The sequence below is a fragment of the Pan troglodytes genome, chromosome 1 (genome assembly GCF_028858775.2).
Source record: "Pan troglodytes isolate AG18354 chromosome 1, NHGRI_mPanTro3-v2.0_pri, whole genome shotgun sequence".
In the NCBI taxonomy this organism is placed as follows: Eukaryota; Metazoa; Chordata; class Mammalia; order Primates; family Hominidae; genus Pan; species Pan troglodytes.
The window spans coordinates 174,624,081-174,645,873 of NC_072398.2; the positions used below are offsets into that span (position 1 = coordinate 174,624,081).

Consider the following 21,793-nt stretch of genomic DNA (forward strand, 5'->3'; position numbering starts at 1 on the left):
CAATGGCCAGAGAGACAGCCAGGATGGAAGAATGTCTTGGAAATTAGAAGAAAGGTAATCATCATGGCTATCATTGATGAAGCATCTTCTATGTGCTAGACACTTGGCTAAGCACATTATAAATATATTCCACTTAATCTTTCGACAATACTAAGACATAGATATTATTATGTTCTCTTAACATACAAGGAAAATAAGAAACAAGAAAGTAATTCGTCCAAGGTCTTATATCTGTATAAGTGGCAAACTTGGATTGGAACAATGTCTCTGACTAAAAGTCTGTACTCTTAACCACAATGTTATGTGCAAGGGAATGAGGATTTTGAGAAGGAGGAAGGAGTCAGAAGCATCAAATGTTGCAGAGAAACCAAAATAAAATGGAGCAGAAATGCTTCCGCTGGATTTGAAAGTGAGGAGGTTATTGGTTTCTGTCCACAGGGTCAGCAGTGATCATGGAGTGGTGTTAGTGAAATTCAAATTGTTTTAGATCAAAGCATGAATTGGAAGTGAGAAAGTAAAAATAAATCACATAGAATATTCATTGAAGGAGAAAAATAGCCCTAATATTCCTCAAAGGAGAAAAATAGCCCTAAGCAAAGGTCATCTTACATTGACGATACTAGAAATTTGGGTAGGAAGGAAACTTTTAAGTGGTTTGCAGAATCACGGACCTGATTTGAGTCAGGAAAGCGAGGGAGGGGAATATGTGAGCAAGAGGGCCAGAGAGTAAAAGACCAGGGTAGATAGAGTGTTTTCACTTTCAACCCTGATGAGGTAACAAGACATGAACTTAACCTGCTCATAAACAATAAACAACAGGATCAGTTAGGTGAAGGAACTGATTTCCAACATTGGACAATAGGTAGTGCAGGGCTATGATCCTTAAAAAGAAGTTAACAAATAAGGTGAGCCCTAAAGTGGCTCCAGCTTTCTGCCTGCAGGTAACTTCTAAACTGTGAACTTAGGGAGAACCTGAAAGGAGCCTGGAGACCCCACTTGAGGACCATATAAGAGATGAGGAAATTGAGATATTCAAAGTTTCTAAGGCAGAGCTATAGAAAGAATGGATCTAGGTAAAGAAAGATCCCCAGAAATCTGCATAGGGTCCCCTTAAGTCTTTGCTGAGCAAAAAGTCACATTTGTATAGAGTGAGGTGACACAAAGCCAGGCAAAGAATGACCAGGAGTTGTAATCAGAACAATTCCCAGAGGTCACAGAAGGCAGAGGAACATTCAAGCTTCCGCCAGTCAAATTGCAAGCCTTGGTGATCATATGAGACGTTCAGTGAAAACCCCAGAGAAATCATACCATAGTCATAGGCTGAACAACCTCAGTAATAAAGCCTGTTCTGGAACTGCACCAGAAAATCTTACAAACAGGTCTCTAAGGAATCAAACTGATCCACAAATAATTTAACTACTCGTCAAAATAAAGCACAACACTCTTTCAAGGAAAACAGAAAACTCCAGAACCTCATTGACATAATAGTCAAAATGTCTAGAATCTAGTAAAATATTTACAAGACATAACAAGACAGAAGAAAATGTGACTTTCAGCTGGTAGAAAAAAAAAAATCAAACAAATACTAATCCATTAGTAGAAACAGACCCAGAAATAACAGAGACAATTATGAGCTATTAGAGAAGGACATTAAAATAGCTATTATAAGGGCCAGGCACGGTGGCTCATGCCTGTAATCCCAGCACTTTGGGAGGCTGAGGCCGGCGGATCACCTGAGGTCAGGAGTTCAACACCAGCTTGGCCAACATGGCAAAACTCCCATTTCTACTGAAAATACAAAAAATTAGCCGGGTGTGGTGGTGGGCACCTGCGTTCCCAGCTACTTGGGAGGCTGAGGCATGAGAATTGCTTGAACCTGGGAGGCAGAGTTTCAGTGAGCCAAGATCGTACCACTGCACTCCAGCCTGGGTGACAAAATGAGACTTGGTCTCGAGAAAAAAAAAGCAATTATATCTATGTACAGGTATTAAAAGGCAAACATGGAGTTAAGGAGAGAAAGAGGAGATATAAAATAGACCCAAATGAAATTTCTAGAAGTTAGAAAAAAAATCCCAATATCTAAAATGTAAATTTCAGTGAACATGATTAATAATAGATTAAATATTAGACAAAAAAGATGTCAACTTGGAATGAACTTGAAGACATAGCAATAGAATCTAAGTTGAAGCACAGAGAGAAAAATTCTCTGAGGAACAAAAACCAGAGTGTTAATAAATTGTGGAATATTATTAAGTAGGCTAATAAATGTGTAATTGTAGTACTGGAAAATAAAAGGTGGGGGAAGGGACAAAAAATGTGAAGAGTAATGGTCAACATTTTCCAAATTTGATGAAAACTCTAAATGTTTAAATTCAAGAAGATCAAAGAACCCCAGCGCATGAGCACACACACACACATACTCACACACACAATCACACCAAGGTGTATAATAATCAAATTGCTCAAAACCAGAGATTAAAAAAATCTTCAAAGCACTGACATGAAAAGGATTCTATGTATATAGGAAAAAAGATAAGAATGGCGGCATACTTCTTTTCGACACCAAAATATAGTGCTATGTATTTTTCAGTGTTAAACGACATTTTTTAAGTGCTGAAAGAGAAAAAGTAGTAAACCTAGAATTCTATGTTGAAAGTGAAAATATACTTCTTTTGTTTTTTTTGAAAGAGTCTCACTCTGTCACCCAGGCTGGAGTGCTGTGGCACAGTCTCGGCTCACTGTAACCTCTGTCTCCTGGGTTCTAGTGATTCTCCTGCTTCAGCCTCCCGAGTAGCTTGTATTACAGGCATATGCCACCACGCCCGGCTAATTTTTGTATTTTAGTAGGGACAGGGTTTCACCAGGTTAGTCAGGCTGGTCTTGAACTCCTGACCGCAAGTGATCTGCTTGTCTCTGCCTCTCCAAAGTGCTGGGATTAAAGGCTTGACCCACCATGCCCCCTCCCGGAAAATATCTTTCAAAAATTGAGGTAAAATTTTGAAAGTTTTCAAAAACCAAAAGCTGAGAGAATTTATTAGCAGTAAACCTGCACTAAAAAAGTCCAAGAAAGTTCTTCAGGAAAAAAAGTATCAGGTGATGGGTAACATAGATCTACACAATGAAATGAAGGATACCAGAAATGGTAAATATATAGATATATATTACATACATTTTTTCTTATTTTAAAAATAGGGAAATTGAATATGAAAAACAACATGCATGACAATAGTACCATAAAGGGCTAAGGGTGGGGGATGAAACTAAAGGTTTAAATGGTCTTGACATTATATACTAGGTGGTATATTACTTGGATGTAGACTATACTATGTTCAAGAAGCATATTGGAAACCCTAGTTAAAATATTGAAAGTTAAAGAGGTTTAGCTAAGAAGCTAATATTGAATATAAAATAGAATAAAAATCCCCAAATTATTCAAGGAAACCAGGAAAATAGGGAAAAATAGACACAAAAACAGAGAAGAAAAGTAGAAAACAAATAGCAAGATGGTAGATTTAAACCCAACAATATCAATATATGTAAATAGTATAAATGCTACAGTTAAGAGGCAAGGATTGCCATACTGGATAAAAAAGCAAGACACAACTATATGCTGTTCACAGAAATCCGCTTAAATATCAGGACACAGATATTTAAAGATTAGATGAAGATATACAAAACACTAAGCATAAGAAAGCTGGAGTGGCTATTTAATATAACATGAAAAAGACTCCAAAAACAATATTATTCCTGGAGAAAAGAGGCATGTTATGGACTACATGTTTGTGTCTGCCCCAAATTCATGTGTTGAAATCTAATCCTCAGTGTAATGGTATTTGGAGGTGGGGCCTCTAGGAAATTATTAGATCAGGACAGTGGACCCTCATGATTCGTGCCCTTATAAGAAGAGCTTGGAGAGCTAACTCCATCTCTTTTTATCATATTTATATACAATGGAAAGTCAGCAGTCTGTGACTTGAAAGAGAGCCTTCACAGAACCTACTGTGCTGGCACTCTGACCTCAGATTTTTAGCCTTCAGAAGAGAGATAATTAAGTTTCTTTTCTTTATGAGCCACTCAGTCTACGGCACTTTATTGTAGCAGCTTGAACTGGCTAAGACAGGGAATATATGAAAAATTTACAGCTATGTAAAAGTGTAAGACAACACTTTCCAACCAAGATTGGGAATGAACAGTGAATACCCAGTCTTATTACTTCTATTCAGCCTCGGATTGGAGTTCCTGTACAGTGCAATAACATAAGGAAAAGAAAAGAAATAAGAGGCATACAGATTGTATAGTAAAAAGTAAAGTGTCTTTATTCATACAGTATATGATTGTCTATGTAGAAAATCATAAATAATTTACAGAACAAAAGGTAAATGTATCAAGAATAAAAGATCAATATATAAAGAAGTTATGTATTTCTATATACTAGCAATGAATTACTGGAAACAGATTATTAAAAAGGAAGTCCATTCACAACTGCATTAAGAAAAGATGAAATACTTATGGAGAAATTTAGCAAAATATGCATAAGACCTGGACAATAAAAAATATATTACTGAGAAAAATTAAAGAAGACCTAAATAAATAGGGACGTCAAGTTTATGGAAAGGAAAACTCAATCTTGTTAAGATATATGTTTTTTCCCAGATTGATCTATGGATTTAGCACAATCAATCACCCTAGCAGGCTTTTTATCAAGATTGACAAGCTGATTTTAAAGTACCTATAGAAATGCAAAGGACCTAGAATAGATTCATATTTTTTAAAAAAGGTGAGCAAAGCTGGAACATGTTACTCAATTATATATATATTTTTTCTAGATTCATGGGGTCCATATGCAGGTTTGTACATGGGCATATTGTGTGATGCTGAGGTTAGTAGTAAACATGGTACCTGATAGGTAATTTTTCAACCCTTGCCTTCCTCCTTTTCTCCCTCTTTTCAGAATCCCCGATAGTTATTGTTCCCATATTTGTGTCCGTGTATACCCAATGTTTAGCTCCTACTTGTAAGTGAGAACATGTGGTATTTAGTTTTCTGTTTCTTCATTAATATGCTTAGAATAATGGCCTCCAGCTCCATTCACATTGCTGCAAAAGACATGATTTTATTCTTTTTTATGGCTGCATAATATTTCACCGTGTATATATACCACATTTAAAAAAATTCATATCACTATTGATGAATACCTGGGTTGATTTCATGTCTTTGCTATTTTGAATAGTGTTGTCTGTAATAAACATATGAATGCAGGTGCCTTTTTGGTAGACTATTTATTTCATTTGTGTATATACCCAATAATGGGATTGCTGGGGTGAATGGCAGTTATATATATATATATATATATATATTTTTTTTTTTTTCCAAGATGGAGTCTCGCTCTGTCGCCCAGGCTGGAGTGCAGTGGTGTAGTCTCAGCTCACTGCAAGCTCTGCCTCCCGGGTTCATGCCATTCTCCTGCCTCAGCCTCCCTAGAAGCTGGGACTCCAGGTACCCACCACCATGCCCAGCTAATTTTTTGTATTTTTAGTAGAGACAGAGTTTCACCATGTTAGCCAGGATGATCTCAATCTCCTGACCTCATGATCCTCCCACCTTGGCCTCCCAAAGTGCTAGGATTACAGGCATGAACCACCACGCCCAGCCGGTAGTAGTTCTATTTTTAGTTCTTTGAAAAATCTCCAAACTGCCCTTCATAGCAGCTGAACTAATTTGCATTCCCATCAACAGTGTATAACTTTTCCTTTCCTCTTCAACCTCACCAACATATGTTACGTTTTGGCTTTTTAATAATAGCCATTCTGTCTGGTGTGAGATGGTATCTCATTGTGGTTTTAATTTGCATCTTTCTGATGATCAGTTATGTTGAACAATTTTTCATGTGTTTTCTGGCCACTTGTATATCTTCTTTTGAGAAGTGTCTGTTCACTTTGCCCACCTTTTAATGGTGTTATTTGTTTTTTTCTTGTTGATTTGTTTAAGTTCCCTATAGATTCTGGATACTAGACCTTTGTCAGATGCACAGTTTGCGAATATTTTCTTTCATTCTGTAGGCTGTCTGTTTACTCTGTTGATAGTTTCTTTGGCTGTGCTGAAGCTCTCTCATTTAATTAGATCTCAATTGTGATTTTTTTTTTTGTTGCAATTGATTTTGAGGACTTGGTCATAAATTTCTTGGCCTAGGCCAATCTCTAGAAGAGTATTTCCTATGTTTTCTTCTAGGATTTTTATAATTTGAAGTCTTACATTTAAGCCTTTAATCCAGCTTGAGTTAATTTTTGTATGTGGTAAGAGGTGGGATGGGGGTGGGGGTCCAGTTTCATTCTTCTGCATATGGTTAGCCATTTTTCCCAGCACAATTTATTTAATAGGATATCCTTTCCCTACTGTTTATTTTTGTTGACTTTGTTGACGATCAGTTGGTTGTAAGTGTGCAGCTTTATTTCAGGAGTCTATGCTGTTCCATTGGTCTATGTGTCATTTTTTTTCTTTCTTTTTTTTTTTTTTAACCAGTACCATGCTGTTTTGGTTACTGTAGTCTTGTAGTATAGTTTGAGTCAGATAATGTGATGCTTCTGGCTTTATTATTTTTGCTTAGGATTGATTTAGCTATTCAGGCTCTTTTTTGATTCCATATAAATTTTAGAATAGTTTTCTTCTAGTTCTGTGGAAAATGATGAAAATTTTATAAAATAGCATTAAATCTATAGACTGCTTTGGGCAGTAGAAACATCTTAATGGTATTAATTCCTCCAATCCCTGAGCATGGAATGCTTTTTTATTTGTTTGTGTCATCTATGATTTCTTTCAGTAGTGTTTTTTAGTTCCTCTTTTAGAGATCTTTCACCTCCTTGGTTACATGTATTACTAACTATTTTATTTTATCTTTGTGTGACTATTGCAAATGGCATTGTGGTTTTGATTTGACTCTCAGCTTGAATGTTATTGGTGTATAGAAATGCTACCAATTTTTGCATATTAATTTTGTATCCCAAGTATTTGGTGAAGTTGCTTATCAGGTGTAGGAGTCTTGGCAGAATCTTTAGAGTTTTCTAGGTATATAATCATATTATCAGTGAAGAGGGATAATTTGACCTCCTCTTTTCCTATTTGGATGTCTTTTATTTATTTCTCTTGCCTGATTCCTCTAGCTAGGACTTCCAGTACTATGTTGAATAGGAGTGCTGAGACTAGACATCCTTGTCTTGCTCCAATTCTTAAGGGGAATGTGTCCAACTTTTGCCAATTTGGTATGATGTTGGCTGTGGGTTTGTCATAGATGGCTTTCATTATTTTGACATATGTTCCTTTGATGCCTAGTTTACTGAGGGTTTTTTTTAAATCATAAAGGGATATTGGATTTTATCAAATGCTTTTCTTCTGTATCAATGGAGATTATCATATATATGGCTTTTGTTTTTAATTATTTTTAAGTGGTAAATCACATGTATTGATTTGTATATGTTGAACCACCCTTGCATCCCAGAAATAAAACCCCCTTGATTATGGTGAATCAACTTTTTTATGTGCTTCTGGATTTGATTTGCCAGTATTTTGTTGAGGATTTTTGCATCTATCTTCATGAGGGATATTGGCCTGTAGTTTTCTTTTGTTGTGTCTTTGCCAGGTTTTGGTATCAGGATGATACTGGTTTTGTAGAATGAATCAGGGAGGAGCCCTTTCTCCTTGATTTTTTGGAATAGTTTCAGTAGAATTGATATGAGCTCTTCTTTATATGTCTGACAGAATTCAGCTGTGAATCCATCTGGTCCAGGGTTTTTTTGGACAGTAGCTTTTTTTTTTTTTTACATTATGATGAAGATTCAATTTCATTACTCATTATTGGTATGTTCAGGATTTCTGTTTCTTCCTGTTTTAAACTGGGGAGATCCTGTGTTTCCAGGAACTTATCCATTTCCTCTAGATTTTCTACTTTGTATGCATAGAAATGTTCATACTAGTCTCTTTCAAAAACTCAACTTTTCATTGTGTTGATTCTTCGTATAGTATTTGGGGTCTCAATTTCATTTAGTTCTGCTCTGATTTTAGTTATTTCTTTTCTTCTGCTAGCTTTGGGATTAGTTTGCTCTTATTTTTCTAGTTCCTTTAGGTATGAGGTTGGGTTGTTAATTTGAAATCTTTCTATCTTCTTGATGTATGTGTTTAGCAATATAAACTCTCCTCTTAACATTGCTTTTTCTACATGCCAGCAGTTTTGATAAATGGTGTCTCTATTTTCATTTGCTTCAAATAAGTTTTTTATTTCTGCCTTAATTTTATTGTTTTAGCCAAAAGCCATTCAGGAGAAGTTGTTTAGTTTCCATGTATTTTTGTGGGTTTGAGGGTTCCCCTTGGTATTGATTTCTATTTTTACTCCACCATGGTCCAAGAAATGCTTGCTTTTTTAAAAAAATTTATTGAAACTTGCTTTATGACCAAACATGTGGCCAGTATTGGAGTATGTTCTATGTGTAGATAAGAAGAATGTATATTCTGTGGTTGTTGGGTGGAGTATTCTGTTTTCTAGTAGATCTAATTGGTCAAGTGTCAAATTTAAGTCTAGAATTTCTTTTTTAGTTTTCTGCCTTGATGATCTAATATTGTCAATGGGGTGTTGAAGCTCCCTACTATTATTATGTGACTGCCAAAGTCTTTTCTTAGGTCTAGAAGTAATTGTTTTATACATAGGTGTGCTTTAATGTTGTGTGTTTATATATTTAGGATAGGTAAGTCTTCTTGTTGAATTAAACCCTTTGTTATTATTTAATAATAAAAATAAAATTGTTTGTCTTTTTTTGCTGTTGTTCATTTAAAGTTCATTTTATCTGATACAAGAAGAGTGACCTCTACTCTATTTCTGTTTTCCATTTGTATGATAGATCTTTCTCCATCCCTTTACTTTGAGCTCACAGGTGTTGCTATGTGTGAGATGGGTCTCTTGAAGACAGAAGAATGGATCTTGTTTTTTTTTTTTTTTTTTTTAAGGTAATTGTCCACTCTATGTCTTTTAAGTGGAATATTTAGGCCACTTATGTTCAAGTTTAATATTGTTATGTGAGGTTTTGTAATGTTGTTAGCTAGTTGCTTTGCATTCTTGATTCTGTAGTTGCTTTATAGGATCTGTGGGTTGTACACTTGCATGTGCTTTTATGGTAGAAAGTATTGTTCTTTTGTTTCCATGTTTACAACTCCCATAAGCATCTCTTTTAGGGCCAGTCTGATGGTGATGAATTCCCTTAGTGATTGCTTGTCTGAGAAACAGTATTTTTCCTTAGTTTATGAAGTTTAGTTTGGTGAGATATGAAATTCTTGGCTGGCATCTCTTTTCTTTAAGAATGCTAAAATGGGCCCTCACTTCCTTCTGGCTTGTAAGGTCTCCGGTGAGAAGTCTGCTGTTAGTCTGATGGGTTTCTTTTTATAGGTAATGTGACCCTTTTTTTCTAGCTGCCTTTAAGATTTCTTCTTTCATATTGTCCTTGGATAATCTGATAACTGTGTGCCCTTGGGATGGTCATACTGTATAGTATCTCATAGGAGTTCTTCAGATTTCTTGTATCTTCATGTCGACCTCTTTAGCAAGGTTGGAGAAATTTTCCTGAATTATGTCTTTGAATATGTCTTCCAAGTTACTTACTTTCTCTTATTCTCTCTCAAGCATGCCAATAAGTCACAGCTTTGGTCACTTAACATAATCCTATATTTCTTGAAGGCTTTGTTCATTTTAAAAAATTATTATTATATGTTTATTTCTGATTGGGTCGATTTGAAGGACAGGCCTTTGAGCTCTGAAATTCTGCTTGCTTTAGTCTGTTATTAAGGCTTACAACTGTATTTAAAAATTTCTGTAGTAAATTTTTCAATTCCAGAAGTTCTGTTTGGTTCTTTCTTAATACAGCTATGTCATCTTTCAAATCTTGGATCTGTTTTTTGGCTTCTTTGTGTTGGATTTCAGCTTCCTTTTGGATCTTGTTTTCTTCATTATCCATATTCTGAATTCTATATCCGTCATTCCAGACGTTTTATTCTGGTTAGGATCCATTGCTTGGGAGCTACTGAGATCCTTTGGAGGCAATGACACACTCTGCCTTTTTGTATTGTTAAAGTTCTTGTGCTAGTTTCTTCTCATTTGAGAAAGCCGACACTTTTAAAAAATTTGATATTGTTTGGATGGGTCTTCTTTATTTTATTTTATTTATTTATTTTTTCATTTATGGCAGTATGGCTGTGGTATATATTTGCAAGATTGATTGGCTTCATTTATGGGTGATTTCAAGGTACCAATGCTCTGCACAGGTTCCTTAGTTGCAAATAAGTTGCAGTGGCTTTCTCTAATGCATACCCTCCCCCAGGTATGCGTTTGCCTTCAGTGGGGGTGGAGCCACTGGAGAAGCCCGAGAAGCAGTCTCCTTCAGCCTACACTCCCCAGGCCCTGACAGGAAGAGCCAACGCCAAGTCAGCAACAGTGTACTGAGGAAGGGGCTCGGATATGAGATATGACCCCTCTCCACATCTGCTCCTGGGCTTTGGTGGTGCTGCCTTCAGTAGCTGATGCCATGCTCACCTTTTCTTTGACCTAAGGAGGGCTTTGGTAGACTGTGTTCCCCTGTCCTTAGGGGCAGACTGCACTGAGGGTTGGATCTCCAGGGGAGTGGGGCCCCTCCTTCTTCTCAGAGCTGCTGGGGCCCTGTCCCTCAAAAGAGCTAGGGAGAAGGCTGAGGCCCCCAGCAATGACACCCACAGATGGGTTCCAGGTCATAAAGCTGTCCCTGGCTGCAAGTCTCACTGCCCAGGAAAAACTCAGCTTCAGCAACTCTCCTCTTGCTCCAGTCCTGTGATGGGAGAGGACTTAATTTCAACAGCTACTGCTGGGCCACTCTCCACATTCCCTGCTAAATTCTGGCTATGGGGGCCCTTCCACCATTCCAGAGCAAGTTCTCCAATCTCTGGCCCAAGACTAAAATGTCTGTTGTGGCTGCTGCTGCCAGGTGGCCAAACAATATCTCTAAATTCTCAAAAGAGTGCCATATGTGGGCTTGTGACTGGAAAGAGTGGGACCCTTCTCAGGTGGAAACAGCATGGGCAAGAAACTGTGTGGAGTGTGATCTGTTAAAGTCTCAGTCTCACAGCAGCTCCTAGCAGGATGTTGGGCATTGTCCTATGTATGCATAGGAGAACTTGGCTTCCCTGTCCCTCCTTGGCTGGGTGGTGGTTGCAGCCATATCAGCCTAAACTCAGGCCAAGGGTTGTTCTCAAAGTAGTACCATGAGCCTGGGACTGGAGAGGGTGGGGCACCACACAGACAAGCAATGTGAACAAGAAGCTGTGGGGAGTGTGTTCCATTAATGTCTCATCCTCAACAGCAGGTCACAGCAGGGTGGCAGGGACCCTCCAAGGATTGTGTGGAAGTGCCTGTTCTCTTCTCTCTCTCCTTGGAGAAACACAGTGGCTGCAGCCATGTCTGTAGATCATTGGTACGTGGGGACTCTCCAAATGGCACCTGGCTGAGGCTGCCCTAGGCTTGAATACCTGTGGAATTTTGTGTGGGTTCTCTTTCTGAAGCAATGTCCCTGTGCAGTCTTTAGGTAGCTCCACATGTCGGAAACAAAGGCCTCTTGGGTATAGGGTCTCTCCCAGAGTTCTGGGGATTCCTCTTTTACTGTTTTCCTGTGTCCAGGAATACATATCTACATCGTAGAATAATCCAATCTGGGTGGTTAGTGTATCCATCACTTCATGCATTTATCATTTCTTTGTGGTGAGAATATTCAAAAGCCTCTCTTCTAGCTATTTAATAATATACAATATTTTACTGTTAACCATATTCACCCTACTGTGCAATGGAACACCAGAATTTATTCATCCTACCTAATTGTAACTTTGTGCCCACTTACCAACCTCTCCCTATCCTCCCCGCCCCTCACCACTCCCCATCCTCTGGTAACTACTGTTCTACTCTGCTCCTATGATATCAACTTTTTTTTTTTTTTTTTAACATTCCACATATGAGTGAGATTATGCAGTATTTGTCTTTCTGTGTCTAGATCATTTCACTTAACATGATGTCCTTGAGGTTCATAAGTGTTGTTGCAAATGACTGGATCTTATTATTTTTTATGGCTGAGTAGTATTCCATTGGGTATATATATCACATTTTCTTTTTTTTTTTTTTTGAGACAGAGTTTTGCTCTTGCCCGGGCTGGAGTGCAATGGCGCGATCTTGGCTCACCGCAACCTCCATCTCCCAGGTTCAAGTGATTCTCCTGCCTCAGCCTTCCCAAGTAGCTGGGATTACAGGCATGTGCCACCAAGCCTGGCTAATTTGTATTTTTAGTAGAGACAGGGTTTCTCCATGTGGGTGAGGCTGGTCTCGAACTCCTGACCTCAGGTGATCCGCCTACCTCGGCCTCCCAAAGTGGTGGGATTACAGGCGTGAGCCACCATGCCCAGCCCACATTTTCTTTATCCATTCATTTGTTGTTAGACACTTAGGTTGATTCCATATCTTAGCTATTGTGAATAGTGTTGCTTATAGACATGGTAGTGCAGGTATGTCTTTGACACACTGATTTGATTTCCTTTGGATATATACCCTTGACACACTGATTTGATTTCCTTTGGATATATACCCAGCAATGGGATTACTGGATCATATGGTAGTTCTATTTTTAATTTTTGAGGTAATCTCTATACTGTTTTCTGTAATGACTGTATTAGCCTGTATTAGCCTGTATCTCTATCTCTGTTTTCTGTAATGACTGTATTAGCCTACACTCCCACCAACGGTATCCTTTTTCTCCACATCCTTGCCAACACTTGTTTTCTTTTGTCTTTTTGGTAATAGCCATTCTAATTAGAGTGAGGTGGTATCTCACTGTGGTTTTGGTTTGCATTTTCCTGATTATTAGTGATAAGCATATTTTGTATACCTTTTGGCCATTTGTATGTCTTTTTTGAGAAATACCTATTGAAGACTTTTGTCTATTTCTTAATTGGGTTGTTTTTGGGTCTTTTTGCTATTGAGTTTAAATTTCTTGTCAAACTAGGCTTGGGTGCACAAGGGTACAGTCAGCCTGGCAGCTGTGGTGCTGTCTCTCTGGGGAGGCAGGGCTACCACTAAGCTGGATGTTGGGCCAGGTGGGTGTGCATGGGTGCATGATGCTGGGTAGCCCAGTGGTGGTCTGTCAAGAAAGGCAAGGCTGCTGCTGACCAGCTGTTGTGCCATTGTGGTGTTGCAGGGCTAGGTGGCCCTGTGGCAGTCTTTCCCGAGGGTGAGGGTGATGGCTGGACTGGCATTCTAGCTAGTCACGGGCACACATGGACTGGGTGGGCTGCCTGCCTGTGGTGTGGGTGTGGGCAGGCAACAATGCTGGGTGGCTGTGTGTTGGCTTTTCTGCTGTGCAGGTCTGCCTTGTCCCTGGCGTGGTGGTGTGCTGCATCAGTTTAGACACCAGGGTCTTGGTCATTATATCTGGCCTAGGCTCTAGGCAGCCAGCAGTCAACCATGTGAATGTGATGGAATGACAGTGGGGCCTCAGGGATGGAGACAGTCAGTTGCTACTAATCCCCAGGGGACTGATGCTAGTAGTGGTTCCAGTTTCAAGATGGTGCCAAGCTGTTTGTGGCAGCTTAGCTCACAGGGTGGGAGATGCTCAAGGCAGGCTCCTACTATGATGCAAGGCTGCTGCTTGAACTCCTGGCTACTCTCCAGATGGAATTCAGTGCCTGCAAGGACTGGAGGACTCTCCTGTAGTAAGGTTGGATGGCGTTGGTAGTGACAATGAAGACCACTGGGGATCTCCAGCTTACCATTTCCCTGTAAGAAGTCCCCTTAACCCTGAGCCTATCCCAATGGAGGAGGCAGTGTGGGCAGAGGCAGAACGCCTTGCTCCCCTCTCCGTGACGCTGTCCTGGGTTTCCTGTGCTCCACAGTGATATCAACTTTCCCCTGGTGCTCTCCAGCATGCTTTCTCAGTCACTCCGGTGACTAAGAAAGCATGAAATATAGTTGTTTATTTGTTTTGGTCTTGTGAAGGGGGTGAGCACCAGGTAACCCTAATTAGCTATCTTGCTGAAGTCTCTGTTCTCTATCTTGCTGAAGTCTCTGTTCTCCTTTCAATCAATTGATTTTTTATAAAGGTGCTAAGGTAATTCAATGGGAGAAAAGATAGTTTTTTCAATAAATGGTGTTGAAAAAATTTTTCCTCATGTATTACCTATATGAGGAAAAATTCACCTTGCTCTTTTCACTATACCATACATAATAACTAACTGAAATGGATAAAAACCTAAAGGTAAAACCTAAAACTACAAAACTTCTAGAAGAAAGGAGAATATTTTTTCAATAGGATTGTCAATGGTTTCTCAGGAAACAAAAAGCATGACACTTAAAAGGAGAAATTAGGCCAAGTGCAGTGACTCACGCCTATAATCCCAATAATTTGGGAGGCTGAGGCAGGAGAATCACTTGAGATGAGGAGTTCCAGACCAGCCTGGGCAACATAGGGAGACCCTGTCTCTACAAAAAAATTTAAAAAATCAGTTGGGCATGGTGGCAAGTACCTGTGATCCCAGCTACCAAGGAAGCTGAGGTGGGAGTATCGCTTGAGCTTGGGAGGTCAAGGCCACAGTGAGCCATGATTGCACAACTGCACTCCAGCCTGGGTGACAGAGCAAGACTCCATCTCAAAAAAAAAAAAAAAAAGGAGAATTTAATTTCACTAAAACACTCAAAAACACTTAAGAGTATCTCCAAAAACACTGTTAAGAAATGAAAAGGCAAGCCATAGACTAAGAGAAAATTATTACAAAACATATATTTAACAGAGGCCTTGTATCCAGAACAAAGAACTTGTGCAATTCAATAATATTATTACCAATTTAATAAAAAAGGTGAGCAAAAGATTAGAGAAGATTTTTCATAAAACAAGGTGTACAAATGAGTAATAAGCACAGGAAAGGGTGGTCTGCTTCGGAATCACTTTTCACATCATCCTTCATGTGTTATTCCAAGATTTCTTTGCAAGTCCTCCCAAGTTTTCTAGTCTCTACCACAGTGTCTTGCAAAAACACAAGATGAGTAAAGCAGTATCATGTGAGTGTTGAGCTATAGCCATGGATCTTACCTATTCAGTCAGTAAAAATTTTTTTCTCATGTAGTTGTTAAAACAGACAAACTCATTAGTAATTAGGAAAACATAAAACAACAATTAGATACCACAACACACCAATTGGAATGATTGTAATTCAAAAGATTGATGATGCCTAATGTTGGTAAGGAAGTGGGGCACTGGAACTGTTGTCTATTAGTGGCTGGAATGTAAAATGGAACGCCCATGTTGAAAAACAATTTGACAGTTTCTTGTAATGTTAAACATGTGTGCCAACTAGGCAGTTCCACTCCTGAGTAGTTACCTAAAAAAAAATGAAATCAGGAGGCTGAGGTGGGTGGATCACCTGAGGTCAGGAGTTCGAGACCAGCCTGACCAACATGGTAAAACCCCATCTCTACTAAATACAAAAAATTAGCTGGGCAGGTTGATGCATGCCTGTAATCCCAGCTACTTGGGAGGCTAAGGCAGGAGAATCACTTGAACCCAGGAGGCAGAGATTGCAGTGAGCTGAGATTGCACCATTGCACTCCAGCCCGGGCAACGAGAGTGAAACTTGATCTCGAAAAAAAAAAAAAAAAAAAGAGAAAAGAAATCATAGCTCAAAGACTTGTATACAAATGTTCATAACGTCTCTATTCATAATACCCCAAACCTAGAAACAATCCAAATATCCATCAACAGATGAATGCATAAACAAATTTTGGTAAATTCATACAATGAAATACTAGTTAGCAATAAAAAGTAAGGGACTATTGAGGTATTCAACTCAACATGGAAGAATCTAAAAATCATGCTAAGCAAAAGATAATGTACACAAAGGACACATACTGTATTATTCCATTGATAGGGACAGAAGGAACATTGGTGGTCACATGGCATGTGGGAGTGGGGCATATGCAGGGAACAGGGTAGGAAAGTTCCTCATCTTGAGGGCCTGGATTACAAGGGAAACTTGGAAAGGGCACAGGCCAACTGTTTGGGATTTTGGAAATATTTTATACCTTGGTTGTGGTGATGGTTTTATGAGTTAATACATTTGTCAAAATTCATCAAATTGTGTTATTCAAATGGGTGTTTCATTGTATATAAATATCTCAATGAAGTTGATTTTTTTTTTAAAGGTCAGAGTCTAGACTCCAGGGACTTCCATGATGGATAGGTGACAAGGCAGATACTGAGAATTAAGTTCTCCTCCTTCCCTTCAGACCAGGTTCCTCTTCTTTCAGGACCCGTATTTTTCCAGGTGAAGGCAAGAGTACCCTAAAATTCTATGTGCCCCCCTGCCAGTACAGGGCTCATTGTAGGTGCTCAAGATGTATTAACAAATCCAGAGTGATGCTGAGAGGCTAGCCATTAGCTCCAATTTTGCTTTTTGGCAACTGTCTTTTGGTTTATTAGATAGCTTTAATTGTTAAAACTTCAAAAATTTCCCCTGTAACAGAATAATTTAACTTAGGATCCATCATGAATATCAATCAATTTTTAGAAACACATTATGACTGGAGAAGAAAACTATCTCAAATCAAAACATTGTGCATTCCTGAGTCTCTGTGTATGTAATTATATCCTAAGATAATAAATAATAATCCACTTAGGTCAAGTAATTTAACTCCATGGCTTAAAACCCTTCTGTGGTTTCCTATTGTTTTTGAGATGAAGTCCAAACTCCATGGCCTGGCTCCTTAGATCCTTCATGATCCAACCCTTGCCGTTCTGTTCCATCTCATTACTTGCCAACTCTCTCATCAGGCTTTAAGCTTGTGGTTTGGTATGCACAGCACCCTGTCAGCTGTATTACTACTCCCTGGAATATCCCTTTCTCATTTGTTAACCTGGCAAAGACATACTTGAATTTTAAGCCTTAAGTCACATGAGAGCTCCTTCCAGAAGGCTTTCTGACCTCACCCTCCTACATCCCCACCTCCCTGGATCTGGGATACATAAGGCTTGTTCAGTGCTTCCATATACTCTGTGTCAGGGGTGTTCAATCTTTTTGTTCCCTGGGCCGCATTGGAAGAAGTATTATCTTGGGCCACACACAAAATACACTAACACTAACAATAGCTGATGAGCTAAAAAAATTGCAAAAAGAAATCTCATAATGTTTTAAGAAAGTTTACCAGTTTGTGCTGGGCTGCACTCAAAGCCTTCCTGGGCTACGTGTGGACCGTGGACCATCAACCGCAGGTTGGACAAGTTTGCTCTTTATAGACCTTGATTGCTGCATTTCTTTAACCATGTGAAATGATTTCCTTCTAATCTTTCTTCTTCATCTTGTGCACATGGATTATTCATCTCTGGATTTGCAAAAAGATAGTTATAATGGTGTATTATCCAACTCCTGGACTCCTCATTTGAGTCCAAGAGTTGAAGGATGCAATGAGCTATGAATACGCCGTTGCACTCCAGCTTGGGTGACAGAGTAGGACCCTGCCTCTGAAAAAAAAAAAAAAAAAAAAGAGTGACAGAACCAGAATTTCAACTCAAAGCTATGCAACTCTAAAGTGTATCAGTTCATGCCCTGCCCATTTTGCCTCTGCTCCAAGAATCAATGGCAAGAGTTGGTTTGGCCCATTGCTCACCAGTTGATACCATGTACATGTGTTTCACCAGTTAAGTTTTGAAGTGAATTGTTTCTCCCAGCAGTCTTGTTAAGTGACCAAGCTAAATTTGAAGTCAAGTGTCTTTGGTGTCATGAGAAGCTCCAGTCCAGCTGGTCTCTGTAAGAGTTCCTCCTAGAATCTCCTCCCGGACTGGTCTACTCCAGGAGCCATCAAGTGCCTTGGTTGGCACCTTAGTGGATACCATTAAATACTTGTTGAATGAGCAGACCCAAGAATTACATACTTTATAGCTTACAAAAGGAAACCTCTCCCCAAACTATTCTTCAACAGAGTGAAATACTCATCTATACCCTCATCTCGTTTCCAGTATTTCATGTAGAGTCTTGAACAGAGAAGGAATTTAATTAATGTTGGCATCTTTGTTGAAACATACATTTATGATAAGTTGTCTTTAATAATTCTTTTTCTTTTAAAGTTAAAATACTTTAGTTTTAGCTTTGGTTCTGCTATCCTTGTGAACTTAAATAAGCACTTTCACCTTTCTTAGCTTCGCTTTCCACATCTAAATAAAGGAAATGATAAAACTTACCACAGAGGACTATTTTGAGAATGAAATGATATATCATCTAGATCAAGAACTGTGGCATTTGAAATGGTCAGGGAGGTCTTTCCTAAAAGGTGATACTCACAATTATTCAGAGATGGTCAAATCTGGAGAGCCTGGGGATGCTGGCTCAGAAAGGCTGCATGAGATATTTAGTCAGTTTTGGGGCTGATGGCTGAAAGATAATCTTGAAAAATCAGAATGGATTGTGGTACAGCAGGGAGAGGCCATAATCTTTTCTCGCCCTCTTTCTTACCTCTGGAGACTTCTATCCACATCTGGCTTAGGTCATCAGGCAAAATTAATGTGTTGGTTTCACCCTGCTGACATCTGTTTCTGTCAGTGCAAGCCCTCAGCAGCTTGGGTGCAAATGAGCACAAGTGTCAGCCCTTTCCCCAGGGAGACCCAAACAATGTGCCTGAATTGGGAAGGAGATTTGGGCATGAGTGAGATACCATTTCATGATGCTCTCTGAAAATATATTGAGTCCACTATAGGACAAAATTTGGGCAAGTGCTACTCCTGCATTTTATGGCAAGTGTCAAACCTCTTGCCTTGCAAATAGTAACAAAACAAATCAAAGACAACTGCTTTGGTTCCTTTCTTATTTAAAGTGGAAAAAGTTGGATAAAAGATTATCAGTGATGGTCGGGTGCTGTGGCTCATGCCTGTAATCCCAGCACTTTGGGAAGCTGAGGTGGGCAGATCACCTGAGGTCAGGAGTTTGAGACCAGCCTAGCCAACATGGTAAAACCCATCTCTAAAATACAAAAATTAGCCAGGCATGGTGGCTCATGCCTGTAATCCCAGCTACCCAGGAGGCTGAGGCATGAGAATCACTTGAACCTAGGAGGCGGAGGTTGCAATGAGCTGAGATCACGTTGCTGCATTCCAGCCTGGATGAAAGAGTGAGACTCTGTCTCAAAAACAAACAAACAAACAAACAAATGAAAGAGTGAGACTCTGTCTCAAAAACAAACAAACAAACAAACAAACAAACAAACAAAAACTGTCAATGATAATAACTATCCTGTTACAAATGTACACACCCTTTTTCTCTGAAAGTAGCTATTCATTTTCTCATTTGATCCTCACAGCAAGTCCTTGGGGGTAGATAGGGCAGGTATTAACCCTATTTCATAGCTAAGAAAAGAAATACCTAAGTTCACGAGGGTTAAATTCCTATCCAAGGTCACCAGCTAAGAAGTAGGAGATGTGGGTCTTGACCCTAGTCTCCTGATTCCAAATCCTCATTGAGTGACGCAAGCTGTTTTCTCCTCCACATCTTTGCTCATGTTGTCCCTTCTGCCTGAAACAACTTAAAGCAAAGAAAGAACTTTCTAACAGCCACATTATCCAAAGAAGGAATGAGGTAATGAGCTCCTCATTGCTGGAGAAGGGTAAGCAGAGGGGAAACCAATTGGCAGGGATATTGCAGATGAGATCCAACTATTGAATTGTAGATTGGACCTGACAGTCCTAAAGTCCCTTCCAAACCTGTGATTCAGTATCATTAGCCTAAAAGTACTAAAGCTAGCATATAATCTCTGGACATGGAAGCCAGGCTGAGAGAGCAGAGTGTGGAATATGGATTCTGAACCAGAGGGAACCCTTAATTCACATAATCTCAGAACATCATAGCCAGAGGGGGCCTTGGCCCAGGTCCCTGGGCCAACTGTCAAACTCCCCTCCCAACAATTACCATTGTGCTAATTAGGACAGCCCCAGCAATCTGAAAAAGAAGAATTTCAAGGACTGTTCTGGCTCTGAATATCTGGAAAAAGGTACATCTTGGTGGCTCCTGGAGTAGACCAGTCAGGGAGGAAGTTCTAGGAGGGACTCTTACAGAGACCAGCTGGACTAGAGCTTCTCTTGACACCAAAGACACTTGACCTCAAATTTAGCTTGGTCACTTAACAAGGCTGTTGGGAGAAACAATTCACTTCAAAACTTAACCAGTGAAACACAGGTACATGGTATCAACTGGTGAGCAATGGGCCAAACCAACCCCTGCTACTGATTCTTGGAGCAGAGGCAAAAGGGGCAGGGCATGGACTGATACACTTTAGAGTTGCATAGCTTTGAGTTAAAATTCTGGTTCTGTCACTGTTTTTTTTTTTTTTTTTTTTTTTTTTTTTTCAGAGACAGGGTCCTTCTCTGTCACCGAAGCTGGAGTACAATGGTGCATTCATAGCTCACTGCATCCTTCAACTCCTGGACTCAAGTGATCTTCCTGCATCAGCCTCCCAAGTAGCTGGGATTACAGGCATCTGCCACCACACCTGGCTAATTTTTTAATTGTTATTTTTTGTAGAGATGGGGCCTTGGTGTTTCTCAGGCTGGTCTCAAATTTCTGGTCTCAACCAATCCTCCTGCCTGGGCCTCCCAAAATGCTGGGATTACAGGTGTGAGCCACTGTGTTCAGCCTCTGTCACTGTCTTGTAAAGTGACTCTGCAAATTAGTCCCCTGTCTTTCCCTGTTTTCTTATCTATAATTTGGGAACTATGTAGGCACCCCTCTCAGAGAAATGAGTAAAATAACATATATATATATATATATATAGTACAAAATAGGTGTTTAATAAATCCCAATTTGTTGACCAAGTGCCGTGGCTCACGCCTGTAATCCCACCACTTTGGGAGTCCAAAGCGGGTAAATCACTTGAGGTCAGGAGTTCAAGACCAGCCTGGCCAACATGACAAAACCCCGTCTCTACTTAAAATACAAAAATTAGCTGGGTGTGATGGTGTATGCCTGTAATCCCAGCTACTCAGGAGGCTGAGGCATGAGAATCTTTGAACCTGAGGGGTGGAGGTTGCAGTGAGCTGAGATTGCACCACTGTGCTCCAGCCTGGGTGACAGTGAGACTCTGTCTCAAAAAAAAAAAAAAAGAAAAGAAAACAAAAAAAAATCCCAATTGGCTGCTACCATCCCAGGTAGTAACAGCGTGTCCAATTACTGAAATATAAATGTTGTATAACATTTAAAGATACATGAAAACACTCGGAAAAAAAATTTAAGAAATTGCCTACTGTTTTCTTAGATATTTGAGTGAGACCCAAGGGTTAACATTTATTATCCATCATTCAGTACAATTTGAAACAAAACAATGGGAGCCTGTGGGTCATTAATTTGGTTCAAGGGGTTATCGTGCCCAAGTCTAACCCAGTGTTCTTCACAGCTTTGCCCAACACTGGGTTTTCCCCTGCACTCTCCACCCCACGCCCCCTGTCAACATGACTGATGAATTCAATATCCCCCTCTTTCCAGCTGACGAGTCATTGAGCTGACTCCAATCAGCAGGATCCCCTGGTCGCCTGACTCAGGCCTCCCCAATCAGAGGTAGAGTCTGCGGTGGACGGACAGACAGGTCCGGAGAGGCTGGTAAGTAAGAACTCCCAGAGTGCCTCCGCCAAGAACCGATTTGAAGAGGTTGCCATTCACTCTGTCAGGCTGCGTGTGGGATTCATCAGGACCCAGCCTCGCTCTCTTTCACCCCCCATCAATG

The 21,793-nt window shown here is 39.7% G+C and overlaps 1 long non-coding RNA gene across 1 annotated transcript in view; it reads left to right on the forward strand.

Moving 5' to 3' along the window:
- LOC112204411 (uncharacterized) overlaps nucleotides 1–21,793 on the forward strand; it is a 122,342-nt gene that overhangs the window by 17,505 nt on the left and 83,044 nt on the right. Inside the window, exon 2 of the long non-coding RNA XR_002938065.3 lies at nucleotides 21,556–21,669. This is a non-coding gene — a long non-coding RNA (uncharacterized LOC112204411). The remainder of the gene's footprint in view (nucleotides 1–21,555; nucleotides 21,670–21,793) is intronic.